The 10,417-nt window shown below is 40.2% G+C and overlaps 2 pseudogenes; both read right to left on the reverse strand.

Annotated features, from left to right (window-relative positions):
- Nucleotides 1-7,621, reverse strand: part of LOC147437175 (uncharacterized) — a 262,737-nt pseudogene extending 255,116 nt beyond the window's left edge.
- An 823-nt stretch (nucleotides 7,622-8,444) lies between these two features.
- LOC147437180 (uncharacterized) lies at nucleotides 8,445-9,281 on the reverse strand (annotated as a pseudogene).
- Nucleotides 9,282-10,417: the final 1,136 nt, after the last annotated feature.

The following is a 10,417-nucleotide window of genomic DNA, read 5'->3' on the forward strand; positions in this document are numbered from 1 at the left end:
ACCAAAAGCAAAATCTTGTGCCACAAATGTAGTGAGGTTGTTGGCTTCTCACCCAAATATGGTCTAGCATTGAATTATAGATGGTTGTTGTTTCTTTGATTTGTTGCCGATAGTTCTCCGAATGAAGTAGAGATTCCAAATGTTGGTATTGGGTGTTTGTGGTGCCGATATTGATGTTGAAGTCTCCTAGTATGATGCTCAAGTTTTTTTTATCGTTTTCTTGTATCAAGTGCTGGAGTTCTAAAAGAAGTGTCTTTATTGGTGTCTTGGGTGATTTGTATACATTTATGACATGGATATGAGTTGAAGTTTGATTTCTGAAAGAGAAAGTTGCATCGATTATTTCAAGTCCTGCTCTTGAGATGGTTTTTTGAGATATGGATTGAATGCTTGGATGGTGGAATATAGATACACCATAACCATTATAATGTTGAATATGCTCAATGTTTGGTGTTAGGGGGTTCATACTTTTCTTTTCTTTTGTTTCTTGGAAGCACAAGATACTGGATGACATGAAGTTTGGGTTGCCCTTGATGTGGTCAATGTGTTTGTTGATTGAGACGATGTTTAATGATGCAACAATATGGTGTGTTTGTGCAATTGTAACCAGGGGTTCGTTCAAGTAGGACCACCTAGCATCCGTTCGAAGGCATTTGATTTCTTTCAGGACTATGGGGTCAGTTTTGATATGGCTCTTGAGAATGGGACTAAGAATATGCAGATTTGTAGGGTCTTTGATACGTGACAGAGCTGTGTAGACCAAGCCATGAGATTGGATCCCGGTAGGGTCAAATGCGACTGCTGTCATTGTCAAGCCTTGGAATCTATGGATTGTGCGTGCGTTAGTCACTGCTTGTATTGGGAGTTGTGTTCTTGAGACTAGGTTGAGTGGGTTCTTGCTTACTTGAAACTCTTTCGTGACTTGAAGTATTGGTGTCCATTGTTTGTTTATGTTTCCATGGTAGAGACGTGCATTTTGGGATCGTTGTCTTCTCCAAATTGAGGTATCGAAGAACTCCACCCAAGCTATCAATGATTGTGCTCTGTTGTTTGTTGTTTGGAAGATTCCATCCGCACCATTCACCAAACCATCAAGCACGTTGATATTGCTAGCACAAAGCTCGACTATCATTCTTGGCTTTAGCTCAAGGATGGAGGATAATCCATCAGTTACTTGAGGGTTGTTTGGAATGACTAGGCTCTTTGAGCATGTTTTGTGGAATTTTTCATGAGCCTTGATGATGTATGGTGTCTCTTGCAAGTTCTCAAAGACCGTTTGGTTGTGCTTGGACTTTAGTTTATTTGTGAAGAAAAGATGAGGTGTTGTAAAAATGTCGAAGTTATTGTTTCCAAATGTGTGATTGATAAATGCCAAGTCTGTTTGTGTTTTTTTTGCAACACATATCCTATTTAAAACCTGTATAAATAGTTTATTTGATTGGCGCATTGGTGTTGTTAGCTCAACGCATGTGACATGTGTGTTGCAACTTGATGGTGTGAGGATGTTAAGTGTATTGTTTGTGTCGTTGAATATCCATCGATCGTAGACAGGGATTGCCTAGCAAAGATGACCACAGAAGATAACGTGTAGACCACGGAAGGGTTCGTTGTGTTTGTGCATTATAGATCGGAGTGTTGTGTGAATAATACGTAGCAGTCTATTACCTATTAAGGAAGCCTCGTCAAAGACAACTAGTTTGAGGTTTGCATGTGTTTGGGATAGGTCATTGAGAGTGTCGTTGGAAAGAGGGACCATCTCAGTTAGCATCAATGGAAGGCGCAATGCAGAGTGAATTGTTGTGCCACCAAGGTTGAATGCTGCTTTGCCTGTATACGCCATCAACAATGCTGTTGGAAGTTCAATGTTTCCTTCTATCGAAGGTGCATGGTGTCGGACTAGGCCTTGGACGATTGCACGCAAAGTAAAGGTTTTTCCTATTCTGACGCCCCTTGTTAAAAAAAGGTGGATTCTGTCATTAGGATATACTCTCTTTTGTGTCATGATATCATCATAAAGATGTCTTTGCTCTATATTCAAACTCATGACAATTGAGTGATATTCTTCATTTGGCATGCCAAGGAATCTGGATGATGTTGGTAGTTGAGTGGTATGATGCCTTGTGCTTGGTAGGTCGAGATCAAGCTCATAAGTGAACCGTTCTTGTTGAGTTTCTTGTGAGGAGATTGAGCATGATGTTGATGATTCTTGATTGTTGATTTCTAGTTTTGTGAAAGGCTCCATGTTTTGTGCAATTGTAGCAATATTAGACTCATATCTCTTCCTCCAAGTTGATGTCAAAGCATCGAACGTGTATTCATCGCTTGTGAATGGCAGAAACAATAGACATAGCTTGTGGTAATGTCTCTCGTTGTCGATCTCCTTGTTGAAGTTTGTATATATCTGATGATACGAGGCTTCTTGCACTTGTGGTGTGTCCCTTGTGAGATAGTGTAGTTGCTTGCATACTCTGTCAAGAAAAGATTTCCTATGCTAGTTGGTCTTTTTGTATACTTTGTTACGAGATCATCAAAGAATATGTCTGTGTCATCAGGATGAAGTGTTTACAAGGAAGTCTTCCTCTTTAACAATAGTGTTCTTTGGGTTTGGAAGTTTGCATTGATGAAGATAAATTGTCTGCTTGTGTTATGCAATGGAAGAGATATTGAAATGTATGTTGCTTGTTGAGCTGTGATTTCTTGAGCATTGATCAAGGCACCTCCAATTTTCTTAAGGCGCTCCATTGCGGGAAGACTCTCTTTCTTGCATTTGTCAAGGATTTTGTTGATTTCTTTGCTTGTGCTTGAATCTATTTTTGTCATGTATGATGTGCAGTATGCAGCAGCTCCATGAGGGTTGAAAATAAACTGAATAATCAAGATTGCCATCCCACAATGTGCACATTGTTTTGTTGAAATTGTTTGTGTATATATCTTTTTGGTTGTCTTTTGAGCAAAAGTGTTGGTTCTGAGAGTGATATTGAGAGTGTCTCAAGGTACATGTCTTCATCCATGCTTAAAGAGGATAACCAATCATTAAAACTAATTTCAGGGCAATGTGGTAAAACTGCAAGTTGGTTTTCGAGTTGTTTCTTATTTGCAAGAAGCATGGATTTCCTTTCTTCACTTGATTGGATCGGGTGCAAGATAATCGTTTGCTGTGCAGGCTGTCTTGGAAATCCGAAACGGCAATGCTTCTTTCTTTGTTTGCATGTTCTTCGATGGGAATGGATTTGTACTTTTTGTAGGTCAACACCCAATTCATCTTTGTTACTTGAGATGTATTTATCAACAAAAGCAAGCACTTCTTTGTCATCAGAAATCCCAAGCTTTGGAGAATTATCAATCCAAATTAATCCATGGTCATATTGGCTTCCCCTATGCTGAAATTCAGTGACAAAGAAAAAATCCATGATTTGGCCAAGTATTTTTGAATTATGTTTCAACTCTTTCTTGAATGCGTTGAATCTATGGACATAGTATCGAGGTGTAGTGATAGGATCCGCATGAACCAATGCGCAGATATACTGTGCACTAGATTGGAAACTAGATTCGTTGATTTGTGGATTAAGTGTAGCAAGACATTCGTGCAATGGCTTCTATCTTTGCTCTGCACACGATAGAGTGACAAAAAAGGTAGGCTGATCTATTTGTCGAATCATGGCAAAGACATTACGCTTGAGTTTGGCCTTGTAATCCGATGACGTTCGCAAAGATTCAAAGTCATGATATCCTAGTTGGGATGATAGTATTCGCTCAATGTTAGTGTTGTTCTAAACATCTTTTGCGCATAGTTGTTTGCCTTGCAATTTTTCCTTGCGTAGACGCACCCATATAGAGCCAAGCACCTTGCCGATGATAATCTTCATCACTTTGAAGAACAAATTTTCATTATCCAAAGCGAAGCATCTATCTTTGTTTTTGAGTTCCCATTGCGCCACCTTCAAGTAATTTTTTTTCGAAAGGTCTATGTAGGCTCTTCTTTTCCCAAAGAACAAAGCTGAAAATGTTAATTCCTCACAATCGGCATCATCGAATAAGCTCAAAGGGGAAAATCCTTCACAAGGTGCGACACTATGGACATGTGCACTATGATCGATGACTTGTTGTGAAGAATAGATGCCATGGACAAGGGTGTTTGAATGCTCATTCACCAACTCATCAACCTCATCTTCTTCATGCAACACTACATCTGGACTCATGTGAAAACTAGAAATCCAAGCTTCATTAATGGAGGCTTTGTGCTCTATGTATAAAGGGGTGCCAATCAAGTCTTTCAATGCTTGGAGCACATAAAAGGGACGTACACCACCACTAAGGTATGCATGGGCATACTCAACTTTACGCTTAATCTCGACAAGGATTGTAGCGTGCTCACTACTAAAATGCGGCAAGATTGCTTAAATTCTTGTTAAGTCTGCCATGACATTAACGACACTCCCTCGCAACCCAAACTGACCCTCATAATTGAGCTCTCGTATTTGAGTGAAAGGAATGCGAAGCGATACAAGACGTTTCTCAATTGCATTTAACAATGCAATGCTTGCAATACTTTCATTGAGCAGAGAATGTGGATAAATGCAAAAGAGCGGCTTTCTTTGAGATTTTAAGATTTGCTTGCAAGAGAAATAAACTCTTTTGTCTGCAACAGAGTTAAATGTTTGCAATCCTATCAAGGTTTGAAGAAAATATGCTTCGAGTAGGGTCAAACGATGCAAATTCTTTTGGAACACAAGACTACCACAACTTAAACATACATATGCAGGAGTGTCTTGTATTTCCACTACATATTTTCGTTTTCTAGATCTCTTATTTGATTGAGGCACAACATTGTCTTCATGCAACATTTTTCATATTGAGTAAACTTTGTTTTGAATTTGTTTCAAAGCGTAAGAAGAACAGACTTGTGTTCGAAATCGAGAAGCTATATGCGATGCTGTCTCATTTGGAAAAGTCTTAACAACATCAAGCAATCTAGCGGCAAGATCTTTAGGCCAAGAGCAACGTTTACGTTTCTCGATCGAAGCTGATTGTGGAAAAACAAACAATCCACCTTGACAAATAAAGACCAACAAGCCACGAGAGGAGGAAGAAGATGCAACACAAGGATTAGCATTGAAGGAATGTTGATGATTTTGTTCTTGAAACACATGAATAATACATTGAAACTCCAAGACATGGCAAGCTAGAGTGATCAAATTGATTGAAAGCAAAACATAATTTTTTCTTGTATCCATGCGTTGGCAAACTAAAGATTCAAGAGTTTTATCATCAACATTACAAGCCACACGCTCATCATTCCACAATTTCAGCTACACACTTGAGATCTCTATGTCTTGAGAACGAATTTTTGCAACAATATGCTTGGACATAATATTTTCTAGTGAACTGATAGATATATCTACACCATATACAAACAACAATGCCCTTAAAACATCTTGATTACAAGAAGATGTCTTCCAAAAAGTTGAGTCGATTGAACATTGGATGCCATTTATACAAAAAACAGTTTTATCGCCAATAGATAATCCCGCTATAATGTCTAGATACAAAAGGATATTCAACAAAATATGACGTTCCTAGAGAAGTGCAAGGTACATTAGCAAAGCTAGTATCTTCCTATTCGGATTTAAAGCTTGTTACATACCCCTGTGCATCAATTGAGAAATGTCCAGCTCTCTTCATTCCCACCAAGGAAGCTTTCAAACTCACTAGATCAGTTTCATACAAGTACAAAACAGAAGAGGGTAGGCGAAGGACTTGGTCAACAATCTTCCCGTGCAAGGTGACGGAAATACCTTTACCACACGAGGAACCAGCTTTGCTTGAAGAGCAGGAACTTTCCAAATTTCAACAGCTTTGTTACAAACGAAACAATGAGGATTTTAGCTTTGACGACTGACTTGGGTAGATTTGCAAACTCCACATAAATACTCCAATCCAACGCTGTTGACGTTAACAACCTCAAGAGAACTAAACACCTGAAATTAACCTAAAAAGATCACACAATGCACAAGCAATGTAAAAAACCTACGAATAAGAACTCACCATTTTTCCAAATCCCATGTTGGCAATTTGCTTAACACGGATATCTTTGAAAAGCAACTTCAATTGAGAGGGCAATGGCAGCACAATAGTGTAGTCCACGATAGACAATGTGTTGGAGAATTGTTTGAAGACATTTATGTTGTGAGCCACACAATCATAAAATCCATTCTCTTTCACTTCATTGGAAATGTTATAAAAGTCAGCCTTTTGAGAGGGCACAAACAAAAGCTGCCGCAATAACAAAGAGTCAAAACACTATTAAGAGGACTTAGAGTTGCGTATAGAAGCTTACCGTTGCTCTATCAACATCAGCAAGACCATCGGCAACAATAAGTCTAGTGCCACTACTGCCATCACTTTTGGCCATGTTCTCCACCTTGATAATAGTAAAAGCTACGGTAGGCACATCATCTTCAATTGAAGAAGTCCATGATGAAACAAGATCTTTTATCTTATGCTCGGGAAGGAGAGTGAGCACAAAGTCGAATGAAGGAGACTTCACAATAGATGTAGTTGCATCAACATAGAGAGCAAGCTGACAAGTGTCTCCATCACTAGGATTCTTCTTCCTCACACAACAGGCCCTTCAATACGTAAAAAATCATCTACCACAAATGTGTTGACAAACTGTTCTATATAATTTTGTGCCACAACAAAAGTGATAGTGTGATGTGCAACCTTGTCCACAAGATCAGCCTTCAAAAATTTGTTGTAATTTTCTTTTTGGATTTTATATGTGCCATACTTTGCGATCACCTTGCCAACGAAGACAAAATGGTAGTTAATAGCATCAAAAAGTTCAGATATAAGAAGCTCAGGCGTAGATTGACTCAATGACAATTGAGATCCAAAGGAATCAACTATAGGTCTTGGATCTTCTTTAATAGATGCTAAGCCCAACGAACGACTCACATCGGCGGAGAGAGTGGCAATCCCAACAGAGCTAAGCGGTGTTCGCCCTATAGCACATTGCACACGATACTATTATTATCAATTACACATTCATAAGCCACAGAAACTGGAAACAAAGCTAACCTCTCACAGAGGCCCTCCCTCTTGCAATACTAAGGGCCTTTTGAACAGATTTTAGAGAAGTTTTCTTGAACTTGGCTTTGGGACTAAGCTTTTTAAACGGTGAGTTTGGAGAATTCACTAAACTACTTGACGATGCAAGGCCCCCACTTTCAGACACAACTTCGTGCAAGTTTTCAGCACTAGGAGCTACACTTAAAGTTTTGAAGTAGTCATTGCTTGAATTTGTTGTGAAAGCATCTATAATCAAGAGAAAATTTAAGATAATTTCCAAGATAAGCAAGACAACAAGACTCTTAGGCAACAAAAGAGGAAATGAAATGCAGAGGTATATTACTATCCATATTCGAATCCATAGGGCCCAACAATAAAGAGTATTGCTATCGCTTTGATAAAAGATGTGGCTGTAAAGTTTAGGAGATTGTACTATAGAGGGAGTATAATTCTTAGCAAGAGTGATCTCAGAATAGGGAAGCTTGTAAAACGTGATGGTTCTTCACATACCTTTAGCTTTTATATACTTAAAGAGTGAAACTTGATGCATAATCTTGAGTACTTCAAGATAGATACTTTGAAAGTTCCACTCAATGGTTGGTAGTAAATGCAAATTTTTACATTTATTATTATTCATCATTATATAATATTGGGTCACGACCTGTACACTACATAGAGAGAGAAAGAGAAAAGGCTCCTCTTTTCATTAACTCTACGTCGACTTTTTCGATATTAATAAAAGGTACAAACATAAATGAAAATAAAGTCAACTATTATTAGATAGAGGAGAGAGGAGAAGAGAGGTGCAAGGCTGCAAATGAAATGAGAGCTACAACTAAAAGTAAATTAGGGTAACTAAAGAAGAGAAACTAGTCACTTAAAACTTTATAAAGATTTGAGGTAGATCATTCTAAATCAACACATCAAAACGGATTTATTTCCATTCTTACTCTACAATATAAACAATGAACCATGAGATTATTCAATATAATATTCGAAGTTAAATCATTTTTTTTTCTTACATTAAAAAAATAGCCACGGAGCCATAAATTTTCAATGTCGATTGTTCCCAAACCCTAACCACATGCTCAGCCAGTCCAAATAATCCATCAATAGGATTAAATCATGGACCAAGATTGCATCATAGAATGTGGAGCTAATCGTCTTGAATTAAGAGCACCTTGACACAATACCAAAATAAATTTTCTATAGCAGACCAAAGCACAAAATTTATCGACAAAATAGACAAACTTCGAGAAATAAACAACTCTAGGAACATTACACATTAATAAACTCCATCAACACCATAAAAGTTATATCATCTTCAAAATATTCAGCCCGAGAAAATTATTGTGCTCGACCTCCGCATATAATCAACCAAGCAAACCATCCAATCCCGTCAACCACCCTGCAAGAATCATCAAAGACGAGAGCAAAACAGTAAATAAAAGATCCAAAAGAAATTAAAGCAACAAATAAAAGTAGATAAAACTTCTCTTTAATGCATACCAAAAGCTAACATAGAGATGCCATCGACAAGCCGCACACGACACCGAACCACCATAGACCGGCAGGCGGGATGACACAGCAGAGCAGCGCAGTACACCGCAGCAGAGCTGCACAGTACACCGCAGCAGAGCTGCACAACAGAATGGCCCGATCCACCACAGACCGATGGAGAGGACGACAATGTAGCACGACCACACTGAAAACAGGAGCAACACAACAGATGGGTGTCCAAGGTCTGCCACAGATCGGCGAAGGGGACATCCTAACAGAGCAGCACAACCTCGATGCACAGAGCAGCACGACACCACGTCTTCAAGATCCGCTTCATATTGGCGAAGGGGACGAGCAAACAGAGCAACACAACCCCGAGATACAGAGCAATACAACCCCGAGGCACGACCCGAATCCACCATAGACAAACAAACCAGGAACACGAGGCACCCGTAGAGAAGAACAATAGAGAACAAGCGCGACCCAGATCCACCATAGATCGGCGAGCAGGATGGCAAACCACATCAACACAAGACTGCGGAGAGGCAGGGCACCGAATCATGCCCAACAACGCCATAGACCAGCGAGAGGAACCACGCTAACATACAAGCCACCCTTCTCTCAACAAACACATGCAGGAAGCAGGACAGCAGAGCACAAGCGCGGGCCAGAACCGCCATAAGCCGGCGAGTAGGACGGCGTGTTGCCATGCCTTCATGCAGGAAGCAGGACAACAGAGCACAAGTGCAACCCAGAACCACCACAAGCCGGCGAGCAGGACAATAGAGCAGAGAAACAAAAGAGCGCGCAGAGGCAGCCCATGCACAGCACGCACGCAGGACCAAGAACTGCCATAGGCCGACAGCCTTGAGCGCACCTTGCTAAAGCCTACCCACTCCCATTCCCCACTAGGGTTTCATTATACCTAAACCTAATGAGAGCTCCCTCCACAGAGCTTAAGGAGCCTCCACCCCAAAAGAGGGAAGAATAAAACGCATCCACTCATTATATGGTCTCCCACCAACCTCACTTAAGGCAAAAACGCCTCTTGACCAGCCACCTAACCTCTAATCTATAGAACCACTCAAAAGACACCCAATCCAACGAACCTATCCTCTCAAGAGCCACTCAAAACCATATAGGTTATTTTTTATTTCTCACTTTTATTTATAAAATACATGTGACATTTTTCACTAAGAAAAAAGGGAATACACCACTATGGCCTTAGCCCTTTGGGCAGGCCAAAAAGTATATTTCCACCGCCTCGTTTGAACAAAACTTTTAAAGAATTTTCACTCGGGTATCACCGCACAAACAACAACACACAATAAGAGGGAAGAAGTGATGGTCAGTGGGTCACCGCAAACAAATCGTTTTCATCAAGCGGCGCACAACAAGAAGGTATGGGTGTGGACGACTGGATGACAGTGGAGCGATGATCCACAACGGATTCTGAAGAGGCCAGAGGAGTAGAAACCATAGCATGCAAGAGGGGTGCAAGTTCACGTGCTGCAAATAGAATAAGCCGACGCGTCTTTTACTTTAATTTAGACTTCTGCTCTAACTAGAAGCTTTCATTTCAAACTAAGTAGTATGGGTATGGGCACCCAATCCTAGAAAATGGGAAAATCGCTCATTAGTTGGAGCTAGAAAAGGGAAGGGAGAGAGGTAGATAGGAAAGTGAAGGGTGAGGGAGGGAAGAGGGGACAAGCCACGTGCAGGGCATGCCCCTCTCTTGCCCTTTTCATCCATCTCTCTCTCTCTCTATCTCTCTCTCTCTCTCTCTCTCTCTTCAAAGCAGAGGCACTTGCCGCTCTCTTTCTCCCATGCACTGCTCGCGACTAAT

The sequence above is a fragment of the Adiantum capillus-veneris genome, chromosome 17, assembly GCF_014529385.1.
Source record: "Adiantum capillus-veneris isolate H3 chromosome 17, ASM1452938v2, whole genome shotgun sequence".
Lineage (NCBI taxonomy): Eukaryota > Viridiplantae > Streptophyta > Polypodiopsida > Polypodiales > Pteridaceae > Adiantum > Adiantum capillus-veneris.